The sequence below is a fragment of the Mus caroli genome, unplaced genomic scaffold (genome assembly GCF_978045245.1).
Source record: "Mus caroli unplaced genomic scaffold, Mus_caroli_1 scaffold_1, whole genome shotgun sequence".
NCBI classification, from domain to species: domain Eukaryota; kingdom Metazoa; phylum Chordata; class Mammalia; order Rodentia; family Muridae; genus Mus; species Mus caroli.
This window is the reverse complement of record NW_028227256.1, coordinates 81,401,379-81,423,389: the sequence shown is the minus strand read 5'-3', so window position 1 is coordinate 81,423,389 and position 22,011 is coordinate 81,401,379. Positions and strand designations below refer to the sequence as shown.

At 39.7% G+C, this 22,011-nt stretch overlaps 1 protein-coding gene across 1 annotated transcript in view; it reads left to right on the top strand.

The window, feature by feature from the left end:
* The first annotated feature begins 16,549 nt into the window (after positions 1-16,549).
* Pid1 (phosphotyrosine interaction domain containing 1) overlaps positions 16,550-22,011 on the top strand; it is a 298,268-nt gene continuing 292,806 nt past the window's right edge. The window contains exon 1 of the mRNA XM_029477050.2: positions 16,550-16,670. The gene's annotated coding sequence lies outside the window, so the exon portion shown is untranslated. The remainder of the gene's footprint in view (positions 16,671-22,011) is intronic.

Below are 22,011 nucleotides of genomic sequence, written 5' to 3'. Positions count from 1 at the left end.
ATAGATCATGGACCTAGAATATATCTCCTAAGAGGGCATGGTCAACTGCAGAAGGACCATCTTTCTGAGGAAGCTCATGTAACCACTAAACACAAGCTTCTTAAGAGACAGTGGCCATCATTCACAAGGACTCAAGTATGACAGGTGTGCTCCATATTCTGTTATAGAAATATAGAAAATTTCCATATATGTGCTCCATATTCTGTTATAGAAATGTTGTATGTCCATCAATAAGACAAAAAGGCCACCAACAGATTGGGAAAGGATCTTTACCTATCCTAAATCTGATAGGGGATTAATATCCAATATATATAAAGAACTCAAGAAGGTGGACTTCAGAAAATCAAATAACCCCATTAAAAATGGGGTACAGAGCTAAACAAAGAATTCTCACCTGAGGAATACAGAATGGCTGAGAAGCACCTGAAAAAATGTTCAACATCCTTAATCATCAGGGAAATGCAAATCAAAACAACCCTGAGATTCCACCTCACACCAGTCAGAATGGCTAAGATCAAAAATTCAGGTGACAGCAGATGCTGGTAAGGATGTGGAGAAAGAGGAACACTCCTCCATTGTTGGTGGGATTGCAAGCTTGTACAACCACTCTGGAAATCAGTCTGGCGGTTCCTCAGAAAATTGGACATAGTACTACCAGAGGATCCTGCAATACCTCTCCTGGGCATATATCCAGAAGATGTTCCAACTGGTAAGAAGGACGCATGCTCCACTATGTTATGTATGCTCCACCATACAAAAAATGTGGTACATTTATACAATGGAGTACTACAATGGAATGAATTTATGAAATTCCTAGGCAAATGGATGGACCTAGAGGGCATCATCCTGAGTGAGGTAACCCAATCACAAAAGAACTCAAATGATATGTACTCACTGATAAGTGGATATTAGCCCAGAAACTTAGAATACCCAAGATACAAGATACAATTTGCAAAACACGTGAAACTCAAGAAGAACGAAGACCAAAGTGTGGACACTTTGCCCCTTCTTAGAATTGTGAACAAAACACCCATGGAAGGAGTTACAGAGACAAAGTTTGGAGCTGAGGAGAAAGGGTGGACCATCTAGAGACTGCCATATCCAGGGATCCATCCCATAATCAGCCTCCAAACGCTGACACCATTGCATACACTAGCAAGATTTTGCTGAAAGGACCCAGATATAGCTGTCTCTTGTGAGACAATGCCAGGGCCTAGCAAACACAGAAGTGGATGCTCACAGTCAGCTATTAGATGGATCACAGGGTCCCCAATGGAGGAGCTAGAGAAAATACCCAAGGAGCTAAAGGGGTCTGCAACCCTATAGGTGGAACAACAATATGAAGTAACCAGTACCCCCCAGAGCTCTTGTCTCTAGCTGCATATGTAGCAGAAGATGGCCTAGTTGGCCATCATTGGAAAGAAAGGCCCATTGGTCTTGCAAACTTTATATGCCTCAGTACAGGGGAACTCCAGGGCCAAGAAGTGAGAATGGGTGGGTAGGGGAGTTGGGGGGGGGAGGGTATGGGGGACTTTTGGGATAGCATTGGAAATGTAAATGAAGGAAATACCTAATTAAAAAAAGAATAAAAAAAAGATAGAAAGAAATGGTGTCTGTGGTTTACTGAATCCAATCTAGTTCGATTTTGTCTTCGTCTTCTAAGGAAGAGTCTTGGGATTCCTGAACTATTAGAAGACAAGCTAAGTCCATCAGAAGATGGAGAACTAGGGATCAGGTAACTGCCCAAAGCCTTTTAGCTAATAGGAGATAGATTCCAGATAGATACTCCTAATGTGGGCCACTAGCCTCCTTCCATTTTCTTGTGAGCCAGATTCATCCAAAATACAGTGGCTCTCAGCGAAGCTCAGTGAAGTTTTCATGTGTTTATGTAGCAACTGTGCAGCCTATCAATGACCATATCAGGACCAGTAACATGGAAGCTAATGTAAGAAGGCACTGTCTCCAAGTCTAGTGCTCTGACTTTGCCAAAACAAAGTAGGAAGTGAAACCATAGAATCAGCTATCAGTGAACAAATAAAGAAATGGGGAACCTAGGAGGGGGAAGCATAGAAATGAATCCTCTGACCAGGCTCATGGTGAAAGTCACACGGGACCAAGACTTGGTGAATTATGTGAGCCTCAGCTTTTGTAAGAGCCAAAAGACCATTTCTACAAGCATTGGATAAAGGAGGCCTCTGGGTCAAGTAATGGGCAGGGGTTGGAGTATAAAGATTAATCAGACCCCATTTCACTTCCCAGTTCAGAGCTATCAATGACAAATTGGAGAGTAACCGCAGGCCTCTAGACAAGGAACAGGCACCATTAAGAACAAAGTGATTCCATAGCTTTTGGGGTTAATGAGAATGCATAACACGTTCCCAGCTAGTCTTGAAATGTAGATAAAGTTGACTCCAGCCTCTTAGTTCATGAGATGCAAGAGCTCTTACCAGGTCCAAAGTTTCTGTTGATCTTTAGTGTCTCATGGGTTCATGGTTACTCTGGAAACCTAACAGATATGTGACCTGAAGTGAGTTGTGCTGTGTCTTCTTTTCTCTGCTCCACTCTGATCCTGAAATCGAGCTCATTCATATTGTATAAAAGCCTCTCACCCAAGCTGGAATTATATGAAAAGATAGTGGTTTGAAGGGAGTGTCTGAAAAGTATGCAAGAAGCATTTCAGGTAGAATTGGGCCCTGGCTGGAAAAATCTAACTGTGGCTACTTCACCAGATGAAAACCAGTGATACACTCAGGTAGGTACAGTGGAACTTAATGAAGAGGTAAGGACACGAGCTTTACATTTAAATGACTCAAAATATTCTACTACTGGGCCCTTAAAGCCTGTCAGCCTTCGCATCCTGGGAATCCTCATTGGTCTTCTTCTCAAGAGATTCCCCAACTTCCTCCACTTTGCCAAACATTTTCCCTCAAGAATATCTTTCCCAAGTCAGACCCATTTGTTCATTAGGCTCAACATTTGCAGTACACTTCAGCCAAGGCAAGATGTACTCATTTAAAGAGTATACCATCATGAGACTCACAAGAGTTTGCATGTACTTAAGCAAGACTATCAGGATAGAGTACACACCTATTGTCCCGCAGAAGTCTTTCTCAGGACCCCTGTATCCTTCTCACCCTGCTTGCCAGGCTTTCAATGACTTGTATGTCTGCCACACTAGCTTAGATATAGCCTATTTTATGATATACACATGGGATAACACATGATGAGGCCTTTTTGTGTGATTATGAATCTCTTCATGAGATTTAGCAATGTTTGTTCCCTTAAACGACTTAATATTATAGTAAAGTGCTGAACAAGCACACCATGATGGAATGGCTGGATGTGGCAGGATTTAACCTTAGAAAATATTACTAAATTCTTTTCCAAAGATGTTGGATAAAAGATTGAATGAGAGACTAAGGGGAACCTCATTTGGCATGCCTCTGCACCAAAATGTAGTATGCTCTGGCTTCTAAATTGCAGCCATTCTGTTTGGATGTGAAACTACCACACAACATTTTAAAGAAATGAAGAAATATTTGAGCTTGGCCATTCGTTGATATTCTTTTGTTAAGTGTCTAATCAAAGCTTTATTTTCCCTGTCTTAAACTTGAATTATCTTTGTGATGTGAACTTGTAGGAGTTCTTTGTGTATCCCAGACATCAATCTATTATCCTTTGCCTATTTTCGAGACATTTCCAGCAGCACACTTCTTGTCTTCTTTTCTATTGGAGAGTGTTAAATGTCTATATTTTAAAATATATTCAAAATTCTGAATTTCATGTTATGATTTAGAAGTTTTGTTTAAAAAAAAATCTCTGCTTTTTTGCAACACATGAAAACCTTTTAAAAATCTCCTTCACATGTTCTTATAGACAGGCCTTTATAGTTAGGGCTATAGAACTGTAGCTGGGTTAATGTTTGCAGAGGCAATATAGCTAGAGCTCAAGTTCATCTCTCTCTCTCTCTCTCTCTCTCTCTCTCTCCCTCTCTAATGAACTTTTGACTAGAAAATAATTTTAAGTAGTTTTAAGTAATTTTAAATAGTAGGCTTTGTTTGTCAAAAATCAGCTAATATGTTTTATTTTTATCTTTAGAGGTGTGTGTGTATGTGTGTGTTCCTGTGTGTAAGTGCAGGGATGCACCTGCCACAGTGCACATAGGGAGGTCAGTGCACAACCCCAGGTCCAGAGGCCAGGTTCACTGTCCCATGAGTTTCCAGTGATTCTCCTGCCCCTGTCTCCCATCTTCTCACAGGAGAATGGTAGGATCATGCATGTATAGACTACTGCATCTGTTTTATGTGGTGAACTCAGAGCATCAGGTTTCTCCAGCCACCTCTTTAGCCACTGAGCCATTCCCTCAGCCACATTTCTGGACCAGATGAGGCTGTATGAGTCCCTTGGAGCTGGAGTTACAGATGGTTGTGAATGACCTGACATGGGTGCTAAGAACTGAACTTTGGTCTTCTACAAGAGCAGGAAAAGCTCTTATCTCTCAAGTGCTGAGCCAGCTCTCTAGCCCCTTATCTAACCCTAATGACATTGTGTATGTATTAAGGAAGCTTTGCTCTGAAATCAGGTAGCGGTTTTCTCCCTTTTCTTTCAACAGTATTTTGGCAATCCTGGGTCCCTTTATTGCCAGCTGCATTTCAGCCTATGAAAGTAAAAAGACAAGCCTCCTGGAATTTTGCTTGGACTTGTCTTCCCTGTAAAGATCAACTTGGATAGAAATGACAACTTACCAATAGTAAGACTTTCAATACAACCTTTTAATTTTTCTTGGTGATATTGTACAGTACTATAATATATTATTTTCATATGTTTTATTAAATCTTCTGGTAATTATTCCATACTTTTGTAAAAGCTAATGTTTGAAATTTCAGTAATCAATGAGAGAGTGATTACATGGAAAGATGATTGGTTTTTAAATTATTTTTTCATGTTGTATACTTGATAGACATGTTTATTGGTCTACATTTCGCTATTATAAGAATTTTCTATAAGCACTATCATGACAGCTACCAAGAAAGGGCATTTTCTCCTTCTATTCTTCCCTCCTTTTGTGTCCTGATGAATTGTATGGGACCGGACCGTGTTAGTTTTACACAATCTAAGTGTTTATCCTTGTCATAATCCAGATAATAGAGGAAAAGACATTCAACACTTTACTATCAACCATGACCTTCACTGTACACATTCCAAGGTGATTCCATCAGATTTTGAAAAGTTCTTTCTAATTCTTATTTATAAGAATTATTAATATTCTTGCCATAAATAAGTGTTCAATTTGGCCCATTTTTTTTCTGTCACATAGGGGAGTAATTTTCCATGTTTTCCTTTTTAAGTAAGGTTGAGTGTTTATTGATTAATTTTCTGCAGTTACGTTAAAGTTTCATTATAGAAGATGAACTATAATTGATCATGAGATAGTATTCTTTATTGGAGATTTATTTCTTTAGATTTGTAAATATTTGGGGGTTACATTTATGAGATATATCAGTTTGCTATTAGTTTTTCCCACATTTTTTATTAGATTTTTTAAATTTACATTTCAAATGCTATCCCAAAAGTCCCCAATACTCTCCCCCGGCCCTGCTCCCCTATTCAATAACTCCCACTTCTTGGCCCTGGTATTCCCCTGTACTGGGGCATATAAAGTTTGCAAGACCAAGGGACCTCTCTTTCCAATGATGGCGGACTAGGCCATCTTCTGCTACATATACAGCTAGAGACACAAGTTCTGGGGCTACTGGTTAGTTCATATTGTTGTTCCACCTATAGGGTTGCAGACCCCTTCAGCTCTTGGGTACTTTCTCTAGCTCCTATATTGGGGGCCCTGTGTTCCATCCTATAGATGACTGTGAGCATCCACTTCTGTATTTAACAAGCACTGGCAAAGCCTCACAGGAGACAGCTATATCAGGATATCTTCAGCAAAATCTTGCTGGCGAATGCAATAGTGTCTGCGTTTCATGGCTGATTATGGGATGGACCCCCAGGAGGGGCAGTCTCTGGATGGTCCATCCTTTCATCTTAGCTCCAAACTTTGTCTCTGCAACCCCTTCCATGGATATTTTATTCCATATTATAGGGAGGAATGAAGTATCCATGTGTTGGTCTTCCTTCTTCTTGAGTTTCATGTGTTTTGCAAATTGTATCTTGGGTATTCTAAGTTTCTGGGCTACTCTCCACTTATTACATATCATGCGAGTTCTTTTGTGATTGGGTTACCTCACTCAGGATGATATCCTCCAGATCCATCCATTTGCCTAAGAATTTCATAAATTTATTGTTTTTAAGAGCTGAGTAGTACTCCATTGTGTAAATGTACCACATTTACTATATCCATTCCTCTGTTGAGGGACATCTGGGTTCTTTCCAGCTTCTGGCTATTATAAATAAGGCTGCTATGAACATAGTGGAGCATGTGTCCTTCTTACCGGTTGGGACATCTTCTGGATATATGCCCAGGAGAGGTATTGCTGGATCTAGTGGTAGTACTAGGTTCAGTTTTCAGAAGAACTGCCATACTGATTTCCAGAGTGGTTGTACAAGCTTGCAATCCCACCAACAATGGAGGAGTGTTCCTCTTTCTCCACATCCTCGCCAGCATTTGCTGTCACCTGAATTTTTGATCCTAGCCATTCTGACTGGTGTGAGGTAGAATCTCAGGGTTGTTTTGATTTGCATTTCCCTGATGATTAAGGATGTTGAACATTTTTTCAAGTGCTTCTCCACCCTTCAGTATTCCTCAGGTGAGAATTCTTTGTTTAGCTCTGTACCCCATTTTTAATGGGGTTATTTGAATTTCTGGAATTCAGCTTCTTGAGCTCTTTGTATATATTGGATATGAGTCTCCTATCAGAATTAGGATTGGTAAAAATTCTTTCCCAATCTGTTGGTGGCCTTTTTGTCTTATTGACAATATCTTTTGCCCTACAGAAGCTTTGCAATTTTATGAGGTCCCATTTGTCAGTTCTTGATCTTACAGCACAGGCCATTGCTGTTCTGTTTAGGAATTTTTCCCCTGTGCCCATATCTTCGAGGATTTTTCCCCACTTTCTCCACTATAAATTTCAGTGTCTCTGGTTTTATGTGGAGTTCTTTGATCCACTTAGACTTGAGCTTTGTTCATGGAGATAAGAATGGATCAATTCTCATTGTTCTACATGATAACTGACAGTTGTGCCAGCACCATTTGTTGAAAATGCTGTCTTTTTTCCACTGGGTGGTTTTAGTTCCCTTGTCAAAGATCAAGTGACCATAGGTGTGTGGGTTCATCTCTGGGTCTTCAATTCTATTCCATTGATCTAACTGTCTGTTGCTGTACTAGTACCATGCAGGTTTTTTTTTTTTTTTTATCACAATTGCTCTGTAGTACAGTTTGAGGTCAGGCATGGTGATTCCCCCAGAGGTTCTTTTATTGTTGAGAATAGTTATTGCTATCCTAGGTTTTTTGTTATTCTAGATGAATTTGCAAATTGCCCTTTCTAACTCAGTGAAGAATTGAGTTGGAAGTTTGATGGGGATTGCAATGAATCTGTAGATTGCTTTCGGCAGGATAGTCATTTTGACTATATTAATCCTGCCAATCCATGAGCATGGGAGATCTTTCCATCTTCTGAGATCATCTTCAATTTCTTTCTTCAGAGACTTGAAGTTCTTGTCATACAGATCTTTCACTTCCTTAGTTAGAGTCACACCAAGGTATTTTATATTTTTTTGTGACTATTGTGAAGGGTGTTGTTTCCCTAATTTCTTTCTCAGCCTATTTATCCTTTGTGTAGAGAAAGGCCACTTATTTGTTTGAGTTAATTTTATATCTAGCTACTGCGCTGAAGCTGTTTATCAGGTTTAGGAGTTCTCTGGTTGAATTTTTAGGGTCACTTATCTATACTATCATATCCTCTGCAAACAGTGATATTTTTACTTCTTCCTTTCCAATTTGTATCCCCTTGATCTCCTTTTGTTGTCAAATTGCTGTGGCTAGGACTTCAAGTACTATATTGAATAGGTAGGGAGAAAGTGGGTAGCCTTGTCCAGTCCCTGATTTTAGTGTGATTGGTTCTAGTTTCTCTCCATTTAGTTTGATGTTGGCCACTGGTTTGCTGTATATCGCTTTTATTATGTTTAGGTATGTGCCTTGAATTCTTGATCTTTCCATGACTTTTATCATGAAGGGGTGTTGGATTTTGTCAAATGCTTTCTCATCATCAAACGAGATGATCATGTGATTTTTGTCTTTGAGTTTGTTTATATAGTGGATTACATTGATGGATTTCCATATATTAAACCATCCCTGCATCCCTGGGATGAAGCATACTTGGTCATGATGGATGATCATTTTGATGTGTTCTTGGATTAGGTTAGCGAGGCTTTTATTGAGTATTTTTGCATTGGTATTCATAAGGGAAATTGGTCTGAAGTTCTCTTTCTTTGTTGGATCTTTGTGTGGTTGAGGTATCATAGTAATTGTGGCTTCATTGAATGAATTGGGTAGAGTACCTTTTGTTTCTATTTTGTGTACTAGTTTGAGTAGTGTTGGAATTAGGTCTTCTTTGAAGGTCTGATAGAACTCTGCACTAAACCCTGGGCTTCTATTTCTTTAGGGGAAATGGGACTGTTAAGATCATTAATCTGATTCTGATTTAACTTTGGTACCTGGTATCTGTCTAGGAAGTTTTCCATTTCATCCAGGTTTTCCAGTTTTGTTGAGTATAGCCTTTTGTAGTAGCATCTGATGATGTTTTGGATGTCTTCAGGATCTGTTGTTATAGCTCCTTTTTCATTTCTGAGTTTGTTAATTAGGATACTGTCCCTGTGCCCTCTAGTGAGTCTGGCTAAGGGTTTATCTATCTTGTTGATTTTCTCAAAGAACCAGGTCCTCGTTTGGTTGATTCTTTGAATAGTTCTTTTTGTTTCCACTTGGTTGATTTAAGCCCTGAGTTTGATTATTTCGTGCTATCTACTCCTCTTGGGTGAATTTGCTTCCTTTCATTCTAGAGCTTCTAGGTGTGCTGTCAGACTGCTAGTGTATGCTCTCTCTAGTTTCTTTTTGGAGGCACTCAGGGCTATGAGTTTTCCTCTTAAGACTGCTTTTATTGTGTCCCATAAGTTTGATTATGTTGTGCGTTCATTTTCATTAAACTCTAAAAAGTCTTTAATTTCTTTCTTTATTTCTTCCTTGACCAAGGTATCACTGAGTAGAGTGTTGTTCAGTTTCCACGTGAATGTTGGTTTTCTATTATTTATGCTGTTATTGAAGATCAGCCTTAGTCCATGGTGATCAGATAGGATGCATGGGATAATTTCAATATTTTTGTATCTGTTGAAGCCTGTTTTGTGACCAATTATATGGTCAATTTTGGAGGAGGTAACATGAGGTGCTGAGAAGAAGGTATATCATTTTGTTTTAGGATAAAATAGATATCTGTTAAATCTATTTGTTTCATAACTTCTGTTAGTGTCCATGTGTCTCTGTTTAGTTTCTGTTTCCAGGATCTGTCCATTGGTGAGAGTGGGGTGTTAAAGTCTCCTACTATTATTGTGTGAGGTGCAATGTGTGCTTTAAGATTTACTAAAATTTCTTTAATGAATGTGGCTGTTCTTGCATTTGGAGCATAGATACTTAGAATTGAGAGTTCATCTTGGTAGATTTTACCTTGGAAGTCAATTTTATTCGATATTATAATGGCTACTCCAGCTTGTTTATTCGGACCATTTGCTTGGAAAATTGTTTTCCAGCCTTTTATTTTACTCTGAGGTAGTGTCTGTCTTTATCCCTGAGGTAGGTTTCCTGTAAGCAGCAAAATTTTGGGTCCTGTTTGTGTAGCCAGTTTGTTAGTCTATGTCTTTTTATTGGGGAATTGAGTCCATTGATACTAAGAGAAATCAAAGAAAAGTTTTTGGTGTTTCCTGCCATTTTTGTTGTTAAAGTTAGGAATCTGTCCTTGTGGCTGTCTTCTTTTAGTTTTGTTAAGGTATTACTTTCTTGCGTTTTCTAGGGTGTAATTTCCATCTTTGTGTTGGTGTTTTCCCTTTATTATCTTTTGAATGGCTGGATTCGTGGAAAGATAGTGTATAAATTTAGTTTTGTCATGGAATTCTTTGGTTTCTCCATCTATGGTAATTGAGAGTTTGCTGGGGATAGTAGCCTGGGCTGGCATTTGTGTTCTCTTAGGGTCTGTATAACATCTGCCCAGGATCTTCTGGCTTTCATAGTCTCTGTTGAGAAGTCTGGAGTAATTCTAATGGCCTGCCTTTATATGTTGCTTGACCTTTTTCCCTTACAGCTTTTAATATTGTCTTTATTTAGTGCATTTGTGTATTTGTTGTTCTGATTATTTTTTTTTTTAATTTTTTTTCCAATTTATTTTTTTTAATTAGGTATTTTCTTCATTTACATTTCAAATGCTATCCCCAAAGTCCCCCAGACCCCCCTCCCACTCCCCTACCCACCCACTCCCACTTCTTGGTCCTGGCATTCCCCTGGTTCTTTTTTTTTTTTTAATATTTTTATTACATATTTTCCTCAATTACGTTTCCAATGCTATCCCAAAAGTCCCCCATAGCGCCCCCCCACTTCCCTATCCACCCATTCCCATTCTTTTGGCCCTGGCATTCCCCTATATTGGGGCATATAAAGTTTGCAAGTCCAATGGGCCTCTCTTTCCATTGATGGCTGACTAGGCCATCTTTCGATACATATGCAGCTAGAGACAAGAGCTCCGGGGTTCTAGTTAGTACATCATGTTGTTCCAACAATAGGGTTGCAGATCCCTTTAGCTCCTTGGGTACTTACTCTAGCTTCTCCATTGGGAGCCCTGTGATACATCCAATAGCTGACTGTGAACATCCACTCCTGTGTTTGCTAGGCCCCAGCATCGTCTCACAAGAGACAGCTATATTTGGGTCCTTTCAGCAAAATCTTGCTAGTGTATGCAATGGTGTCAGCGTTTAGAAGTTGATTATGGGATGGATCCCTGGGTACAGCAGTCTCTAAATGGTCCATCCTTTCATCACAGCTACGAACTTTGTCTCTGTAACTCCTTCCCTGGGTGTTTTGTTCCCAATTCTGAGAAGGTGCACAGTGTCCACACTTTGGTCTTCATTCTTCTTGAGTTTCATGCGTTTAGCAAATTGTATCTTAAATCTTGGGTATCCTAAGTTTTGGGCTAATATCCACTTATCAGTGAATACATATTGTGAGAGTTCTTTTGTGATTGTGTTACTTCACTCAAGATGATGCCCTCCAGGTCCATCCATTTGGCTAGGAATTTCATAAATTCATTCTTTTTAATAGCTGAGTAGTACTCCATTGTGTAAATGTACCATAATTTCTGTATCCATTCCTCTGTTGAGGGACATCTGGGTTCTTTCCAGCTTCTGGCTATTATAAATAGGGCTGCTATGAACATAGTGGAACATGTGTCCTTTTTACCGGTTGGGACATCTTCTGGATATATGCCCAGGAGAGGTATTGCTGGATCCTCCGGTAGTACTATGTCCAATTTTCTGAGGAACCGCCAGACTGATTTCCAGAGTGGTTGTACAAGCTTGCAATCCCACCAACAATGGAGGAGTGTTCCTCTTTCTCCACATCCTCGCCAGCAACTGCTGTCACCTGAATTTTTGATCTTAGCCATTCTGACTGGTGTGAGGTGGAATCTCAGGGTTGTTTTGATTTGCATTTCCCTGATGATTAAGGATGTTGAACATTTTTTCAGGTGTTTCTCTGCCATTCGGTATTCCTCAGGCGAGAATTCTTTGTTCAGTTCTGAGCCCCATTTTTTAATGGGGTTATTTGACTTTCTGGAGTCCACCTTCTTGAGTTCTTTATATATATTGGATATTAGTCCCTTATCTGATTTAGGATAGGTGAAGATCCTTTCCCAATCTGTTGGTGGTTTTTTTGTCTTATTGATGGTGTCTTTAGCCTTGCAGAAGCTTTGTAGTTTCATGAGGTCCCACTTGTCAATTCTCGATCTTACAGCACAAGCCATTACTGTTCTATTCAGGAATTTTTCCCCTGTGCCCATATCTTCAAGGCTTTTCCCCACTTTCTCCTCTATAAGTTTCAGTGTCTCTGGTTTTATGTGAAGATCCTTGATCCACTTAGACTTGACCTTAGTACAAGGAGATAGGAATGGATCGATTCGCATTCTTCTACATGTTAACAACCAGTTGTGCCAGCACCATTTGTTGAAAATGCTGTCTTTCTTCCACTGGATGTTTTTAGCTCCCTTGTCGAAGATCAAGTGACCGTAGGTGTGTGGGTTCATTTCTGGGTCTTCAATTCTATTCCATTGGTCTATTTGTCTGTCACTATACCAGTACCATGCAGTTTTTATCACAATTGCTCTGTAGTAGAGCTTTAGGTCCGGCATGGTGATTCCACCAGAGGTTCTTTTATCCTTGAGAAGAGTTTTTGCTATCCTAGGTTTTTTGTTATTCCAGATGAATTTGCAGATTGCACTTTCTAATTCGTTGAAGAATTGTGTTGGAATTTTGATGGGGATTGCATTGAATCTGTAGATTGCTTTTGGCAAGATAGCCATTTTTACAATGTTGATCCTGCCAATCCATGAGCATGGAAGATCTTTCCATCTTCTGAGATCTTCTATAATTTCTTTCTTCAGAGACTTGAAGTTTTTATTATACAGATCTTTCACTTCCTTAGTTAGAGTCACACCAAGATATTTTATATTATTTGTGACTATTGAGAAGGGTGTTGTTTCCCTAATTTCTTTCTCAGCCTGTTTATTCTTTGTGTAGAGAAAGGCCATTGATTTGTTTGAGTTAATTTTATATCCAGCTACTTCACCGAAGCTGTTTATCAGGCTTAGGAGTTCTCTGGTGGAATTTTTAGGGTCACTTATATATACTATCATATCATCTGCAAAAAGTGATATTTTGACTTCATCTTTTCCAATTTGTATCCCTTTGATCTCCTTTTGTTGTCGAATTGCTCTGGCTAGGACTTCAAGTACAATGTTGAATAGGTATGGAGAAAGTGGACAGCCTTGTCTAGTCCCTGATTTTAGAGGGATTGCTTCAAGCTTCTCACCATTTACTTTGATGTTGGCTACTGGTTTGCTGTAGATTGCTTTTATCATGTTTAGGTATGGGCCTTGAATATCTGATCTTTCCAAGACTTTTATCATGAATGGGTGTTGGATCTTGTCAAATGCTTTTTCCGCATCTAACGAGATGACCATGTGGTTTTTGTCTTTGAGTTTGTTTATATACTGGATTACGTTGATGGATTTCCGTATATTGAACCATCCCTGCATCCCTGGGATGAAACCTACTTGGTCAGGATGGATGATTGTTTTGATGTGTTCTTGGATTCGGTGAGCAAGAATTTTATTGAGGATTTTTGCATCAATATTCATAAGGGATATTGGTCTGAAGTTTTCTATCTTTGTTGGGTCTTTTTGTGGTTTAGGTATCAGAGTAATGCATCCTATCAGATCACCATGGACTAAGGCTGATCTTCAATAACAAAATAAATAATAGAAAGCCAACCTTCACGTGGAAACTGAACAACACTCTTCTCAATGATACCTTGGTCAAGGAAGGAATAAAGAAAGAAATTAAGGACTTTTTAGAGTTCAATGAAAATGAAGCCACAACATACCCAAACTTATGGGACGCAATGAAAGCATTTCTAAGAGGAAAACTCATAGCTCTGAGTGCCTCCAAAAGGAAACTAGAAAGAGCACACATTAGCAGCTTGACAACACACCTAAAAGCACTAGAACAAAAGGAAGCAAATTCACCCAAGAGGAGTAGACGTCAGGAAATAATCAAACTCAGGGGTGAAATCAACCAAGTGGAAACAAGAAAAACTATTCAAAGAATCAACCAATCAAGGAGCTGGTTCTTTGAGAAAATCAACAAGATAGATAAACCCTTAGCCAGACTCACTAGAGGGCACAGGGAAAGCATCCTAATTAACAAAATCAGAAATGAAAAAGGAGACATAACAACAGATCCTGAAGACATCCAAAACACCATCAGATCCTTCTACCAAAGGCTATACTCAACAAAACTGGAGAACCTGGATGAAATGGAGAAGTTCCTAGACAGATACCAGGTACCAAAGTTGAATCAAGATCAGGTTAATGATCTAAACAGCCCTATATCCCCCAAAGAAATAGAAGCAGTCATTAATAGTCTCCCAACCAAAAAAAGCCCAGGACCAGATGGGTTTAGTGCAGAGTTCTATCAGACCTTCAAAGAAGATCTAATCCCAGTTCTTCACAAACTATTCCACAAAATAGAAACAGAAGGTACTCTACCCAACTCATTCTATGAAGTTGTTCTGATTATTATGTGTCAGGAGGAATTTCTTTTCTGGTCCAGTCTATTTGGAGTTCTGTAGGCTTCTTGTATGTTCATGGGCATCTCTTTCTTTAGGTATGGGAAGTTTTCTTTTATAATTTTGTTGAAGATATTTGCTGGCTCTTTAGGTTGAAAATCTTCATTCTCATCTACTCCTATTATCCGTAGGTTTGGTCTTCTCATTGTGTCCTGGATTTCCTGGATGTTTTGAGTTAGGATCTTTTTTCATTTTCCATTTTCTTTGATTGTTGTGTCCATATTCCCTATGGAATCTTCTGCACCTAAGATTCTCTTTTCCATCTCTTGTATTCTTTTGCTGATGCTCAAATCTATGGTTCCTGATTTCTTTCCTAGGGTTTCTATCTCCAGAGTTGTCTCCCTTTGGGTTTTCTTCATTGTTTCTACTTCCATTTTTAGATCTTGGATGGTTTTGTTCAATTCCATTGCCTGTTTGGTTGTGTTTTCCTGTAATCTTTTAAGGGATTTTTGTGTTTCTTCTACCTGTTTAGCAGTGTTTGCCTGTAGTTCTTTAAGGACTTCTACCTGTTTAGCAGTGTTCTCCTGTAATTCCTTGAGGGATTTTTGTGTTTCCTCTTTAAGGGCTTCTACTTGTTTAGCAGTATTCCTTGAGGAATTTTTGTGCTTCCTCTTTAAGGGCTTCTACCTGTTTAGCAGTGTTCTCCTGTATTTCTTTAAGTGAATTATTAATGCCCTTCTTAAAATTTTCTACCACCATTATGCGATATGATTTTAAATCCGTGTCTTGCTTTTCAGGTGTGTTGGGGTATCCAGGACTTGTTGTGGTGGGCGTACTGGGTTCTGATGATGCCCAGTGTTTTTGGTTTCTGTTAGTAAGATTCTTACGTTAGCCTTTTGCCATCTGGATATCTCTGTTGTTAATGTTCAAGCTGTCTCTGGTTAGAGCTTGATCCTCCTGTGATTCTTTTAGCCTCTGTCAGCACTCCTGAGAGTCCAACTCTTTCCTGAGTTCCAGTGGTCAGGGCACTCTCTGCAGGTAAGCTCTTCTCTTTCAGGGCAGGTGTCCAGCAATGTGGAGCTCTGATCCACCTCCTGAGTTCTGGGGTCAGAACTCTCCCTGTAGGCTGAATTTCCTCTGGCAAGGGATGTGCCCAGGGGTCTGGGTCTCAGCTCTGCCGCCTGGCTGAGGATAAAGGCCCATCGGGACCCTGACCAAGAAGCTCTGTTGCTTCTATTGCCCACGAACTCTCAGGTGATCAGGAGGTCCTGGGTGTGCTAGGGGTCCTGCGATGTGGAGAGTTCTCTGGTGCCCTAGATGCCCTTGGCTGGGTTCATGCAGAAGATGGTGGGGCTGGACCCGACCTGAGTGGATCCCAAACTCTGGTCAGGCTGGGTTCCTTTGTCCCTGTTCCTGCTGGCACAAGACCCTCTGCAATTCTTTGGAGCTGACGTTGCGTTCCACTCACCCGTGATCCCGAGGTCCTGCAGCATGGAGAGCACTCTGGAGCCCTTAGCGGCCTCCGCTGGGCTCAGAAGGAAGATGGCCTAGTTTTTTTTCATTTTAACATTTATTTTTATTTTCTTTATGAGCTGCCTAATATGGCTGCTGAGAATCAAACTCCGATTCTCAGGAACAGCAGTACATGCTCTTGACTACTGAGCCATCTCTGTTCCTTGCTATTTTCTTATAATGTGTTTCTCTAGGTTTGATGCCAGAGGATGTTAGTCTCCTTTAATGAAGTTTCCTTCCTCCACTATTGTGCTAGCTACTTTTCTCACCACTGTGACCTAATACCAGAGCAGACAAGGACTGAACTGTTCCAGTGCATCATGGGAGGAAGGGATCACCAGTGAGGGGCTGTGGGTAGATTTGAGAGTCCATGGAAGAGGAACATCTCAGAAAGTCAAGAAGCAGAAGGAAAGCAAAGCAAATCTTGGTTATAACCTTCATGGTTCCCTTTCTGGCCTATTCAGACGTCCAGGCTCTAGGTTCCAAAGGTTGCTCAGTGTCTCCACATAGCGCCACTATCTGAGGATAAGATAGTCACACAATTAGATTGTGGAGGACATAACAGATTCAAAACATAATGGTGAACATTCCTTCTTTTTAATATTTACAAGACTTAAGAGGTAGTCTCATTTTTATTCCTCATATTGGCCATTTTCATGATTAGTTTAGCTTTCTGATTCTATAAATACAATTTACAGAGGCCTTATAATCATATGGCTTATTAGAAATGAGAATCAGCAGACCCCACTTTGGACCTGGTGATCCAGAAATCCTCGAGATCAAGTCTAACAATCTGCATATGAATATGAATTCCTGTTGACTCCAGTACACAGTAAGTATATCCCCAATCTTTGAGCTATTTTTGTATATTTTATTAGCCCTAATATTCTTATTTGTTTATTTTCTATTTCATTGATTTTGAAATTTTTATTATCTCTTATTTATACTTGTTATTTTAATGTATAAGATATCTGTCTTAAATATCATAATGTATAAGATTTTTGTTCCATTCCAGTTAAACATTTAAGGCTTCAATAAATGTCACATTTCAATTGGATTCCATATATCTAATAGTTTTGGCTTTATTAATTAAGAATATTCTTGTTCAGGTTTTTCTTTCTTTGTTTCTAGGCCTGTTTAATTTTTATATAATTTGAAATTAGTTTTTTAGAATTATTTTTCTCTTTGAATATTAATTTTATTTATTGGTGATCAGATGATATAATCTTTAGGATTTTATTTCTTCTAAATGTAATTTATGTAATTAAAAATATCAGATATTTCCTCATAGTCTCTACTATTGGTAAATTTTCCACAGGCACTTATTAAAAGAACATGCATTTTGCTGTTGTCTGGTCAATGGTCTACACATGTCAGCATGCTAAGCTGCTTGATACAGATTTCATTTAGAGGTGTCTGGCCTCTGTTCTTGAAGATACTGAGAGGACAGGGTTAAATATCTACACATATAATAGTGGATTTGTGCACTTATGCTTTTAGACCAGTTATTTTCTTCATTGACAGTGAGCCTCTCTAGTTAGATCTGTTTGAGGTTAGGGCTGAGGTGCCTGCTGAATGACTTGGTTCTGCTAAATGCTATAGAAGTCATTCTTGCTTCAGGATGGTTTTACCAAATAAACCCTTCTGTACCCATTATGAATAGAGACACCACAACTTTCCTTATCCTAGTGTCAGTCTGTCAAAGATGCTGTGGTAAAGGACCATGGATGGAGAGATGTATAATCCACAGAAACTCATTTCTTATCCCTTAGGAGGCAGAAGTTGAGTGTCGTGGTTTGTGTAGAGGGTCTACTCCCAGCACTCAGAACTTTTCAGGGTAATCTCGGTGTGGTGGGGTAAAGAGGAAACTCTCTCAGGCTATGTTTATAAGGACATTTCACTTACTTATCAGGACTCTACTTTCATACTCTAGTTGCCTCTTGAAACTCACCTCACACCATCACTTTGGGAGTTAGGATACAAATAAGTGAATTTGAGAGGAGACAAATACCTAGCCCATAACAATTAGTGCTTATGCTATACATATTTCCACCATCTTACTTATTAACTATTTTTTAAGTAAATGCTTAGACAGTATCTGATTGGGTGTTTGTTCATAGTTAATAGAACAATATCCCATTTAGTTGGAATGCTTCACATTTAATGTAATCATAACTAGGCTTCTACATTCTACATTCTACATTCTACATTCTACATTCTATATTCTATATTCTATGCCTTGATGCTTTTTTCTTCTTCCTTTATTTTTGATTGGTTATTTGTAGCATTCCATTGGTATTCTATATGTGCTTTTTATTTTAAGTTACACCAAGTGTTCTTTTCAACTCGTACTGCCTTCAAATGTTTTGGGTCATTTCATGTCACAGAGGTGACTTATGCTATGTTCTAGTTTCAACTGTGTTTGACATACATTTTAGTTCTGTCATGTGTTTGAACTTACAGTTTTAATAACTTTATTTTTTGCCTTTAAGTAGTGGGTCATCCTTTAAAGATTAACTTTAGAATGGGAAGACATTATTTATGGTTGTTTGAATGTTTCTCATTTCTGACATCCTACCTTCTATGGCACTGTACTGGCTGGTTTTATGTGTCAACTTGACACAGGCTGGAGTTATCACAGAGAAAGGAGCTTCAGTTGGGGAAATGCCTCCATGAGATTCAGCTGTGGGGCATTTTCTCAATTAGTGATCAAGAGGGAAAGGCCCCTTGTGGGTGGGACCATCTCTGGGCTGGCAGTCTTGGGTTCTATAAGAGAGCAGGCTGAGCAAGCCAGGGGAAGCCAGCCAGTAAGGAACATCCCTTCATGGCTTCTGCATCAGCTCCTGCTTTCTGACCCACTTGAGTTCCTGTCCTGACTTCCTTGGTGATGAACAGCAATGTGGAAGAATAAGCTGAATAAACCCTTTCCTCCCCAAGTGCTTCTTGGTCATGATGTTTGTGCAGGAATAGAAGCCCTGACTAAGACAAATTGGTACCAGCATAGTGGGGTATTCCTGTGACAACCTAACCATGTTTTGGGGAGGACTGTGAAAGGACTATGGAACTTTGGGCTAGAAGATCCATTCAGTGTTAGGAGCTCTGTGGGATGTTGTATAGGAGCTTGGAAGATAATGTTGAGAACAGTGCAGAAGATGGAGGCCTGGCTTGTGAAATTTCAGAGGGAAGATTAAAGACTCTTTTCAGGGCCGTTGCTATTTTGATTATGAAGATTCTGTGGTTCTGGTTATCTGGGGCTGAAGAATCAGCTGTGATTAACAAGATACCAGAACTACTAACGCAAAACCTTTGCATTACTGGGACTATTGATGCTGGTTAGCTGGAGCTAAGAAATTAGCAGTGATTAAGAAGAGACCAGCATCATTGAGGTGACATCTTCTGGGAAGTGTTTTCTGAGAGCACAGAGGCTGTGTTCCAGAGATAGCCAAGGTTGTACCTTGTGCTGTGGCTGGACTTGGTAATGTGTAAGAGTTACCCAGGTGATACTGGTTTTGAAGGCATGAAGGGGTCATGCAGAACAGTTGAGGCTCGGCACTGTGAGAGGCCATGGAAGGCCATTGGTGAAGGTGTAGCCTCAGTTGCAATTGATGGTCCAGGACTAAAGGGTTCATGCAAAGGAGTTGAGGCTTGGCACCATGAAGAGAGCCTATGAGAGGCTATTGTTGAAGCCAAGTTACAGTGAAAGACAGCAGCATTTTGGAGATGCCAGTACCATGAGATGACCACCAAGAACAGCAGCAGCAGTGGAGTACAGGTGGCTGGAACCTAGAAGACAATGTGTGTGCTACAAAGGGTATGACTGGAGAAGTGACCCAAGCCCTTGGAGGAGCCCAGAAGATCTTGAGTTGGATCCCAGACATTGGATGGTTGGAGATTGATTTTTGCTTTTGATTGTGACTGTGTCCTGATATTGTTCCCTCTTGAAGGAAGTTAAGCTCATAATTAAGAGACTTTGAACTTTAAAGTACTTTAAATTTTAAAGGATATTGGATATTTTTAAAGGATTGAACTTTTAATATGTAAAGACTGTGGGACTCTTAAAGTTACTTAAGATCTTGGGAATGAATAAGAACTAAGGGTTGAGGTTTACTAGTGATGTGTTTGTGTGTCAAGTTGACAAGGGATCAATTGTACTGGCTGGTTTTATGTGTCAACTTGACACAGGCTGGAGTTATCACTGAGAAAGGAGCTTCAGTTGAGGAAATGCCTCCATGACACCCAGCTGTAAGGCATTTTCTCAATTAGTGATCAAGTTGGGGAGGGCCCCTTGTGGGTGGTACCATCTCTGGGCTGGTAGTCTTGGGTTCTATAAGAAAGCAAGCTGAGCAAGGCAGGGGAAGCAAGCCAGTAAGGAACATCCCTCCATTATTTCTGCATCAGCTCCTGTTTCCTGACCTGCTTGAGTTCCAGTCCTGTCTTCCTTGGTGATAAACAGCAGTATGGAAGTATAAGCTGAATAAATCCTTTCCTCCCCAACTTGCTTCTTGGTCATGATGTTTGTGCAGGAATAGAAACCCTGACTAAGACAGGCATGGTTCCAAGTGTCCACCTGTTGTCTTCTTGTACCCTTTGCCTGGGAGTTTCCTTTAGGGCTCTTTTCTGATTTTTATTTTCCTGAGAAATATTTTTATTTTTGAAATATAGTTTCTCTGTCTATACAATTTTAGCTCAGTGGTATGATCATATTTAAGCATATGAAATGGCATTCTACTGAACTCTGGGCTTTTATAGTGTTGAAGTGATAAATTCTGGCCTTTCTTTTCCTTTTTAAATAGATGCAGTTCATCTTTTTTCTTTCACAAACATTGATATTCTCCTGTTCTTCCACTGGGTTCCTTTGACTATGCATCTTTTGCATTATTTCCTTGTGCTTATCCTGGTTGGTTTGTTTCTGCTTCTTGAACATATGCATTTATAATTATCAAAAGATTCTGAAGAATTAGTCATTCAAAACCACTTTTGTCACATTCTGCTCTCTTCCTTCTTTGTGTGGCTTTGGTTACACCACGGCTCTCATAGATCACTCAGTCTCCTTTTATGTGTTCACTTCTCTTTTGGGCTTCATCTTGGATGTTGTTTAGTGGGGCTTCCAGCTCATAATATGCTCAGCTGATGTGTCTAATGTTTTGTTTATGCATCTAAACTGGTTCTTGCTTCAGACTGTGTTTTGTATCTGAAGAAATTGACTTCATTATCTTTTCTTTGTTTTCATGGTGTCATCTGGTAAATGTTTTCCTTTTGCTTTTTTTGGTTTGCTTTGGTTCTCATCCATGGCTCCCGACTCATTACATCCATAGCCTTAGTGATGAGGGTAATGTTTGGATGCTTTTGACCTTAAAAGGAGGTCTCAGAAAGTGTGTGTGTGTGTGTGTGTGTGTGTATCTCTTTCTCTTTTTCTCTCTCTTTCTCTGTTCCTGTCCTTTCTCCCCTCACCATCCTCTCTCTATTTCTCCCCTCCTTCCTCCCCCTTTTCATTTTATTTCCCAAAGAAGGCCATGAAAACCCCAAAGTGGGTCAGAGAAACTAAAACTATACTCTAATTAGCCCCTACTTTTCTATCTCGGACCTGGGTATAAAAACATTCTCTGATGATAAGACCTCCATTTTAGAAGTGCACCTGACCCTTGCCCCAGAGGAAGGAGCAGTGTACAGGGTGGCTGTGATGTTTTATCTGTCAACCTAACACAAAAATCCCTTGAGAAGGGAGTCTTAATTGAGAGATTGACTATACCAGTCTGGCCAGTAGTATGTCTGTGAGGAAGTGTCTTAATGGTTAATTGACCCAACTTATTGTGGATGAAGCCATTTCCTGGGTAGAGATCTTGGCTGTATATTAGTGGAGGGAGGTGGCTGAGAGTAAGTAAGTAGGCAACTTACTTCTCTCTGCTTTTGACTGTAGCCATGATGCAGTCAGTTGTCTCTAGCTCCTGTCTTTGTGACATCCCTGCAATGACAGCTTGTAGTCTGTTCTTGTAGATTGAACAATCCATTTCCTCCTTTACGTTGCTTTTGGTCGGGATGTTTTATCAAAACAACATAAAGAGAACTAGAACAGAGGTCAAGAAAAATCTGAACAGACAAGCTTGGCAGATTACTGCACTCTGTCTGCTAGCAAGTGTAGCTATAGAACAGCATTTCCATAAAACCACAGAAGG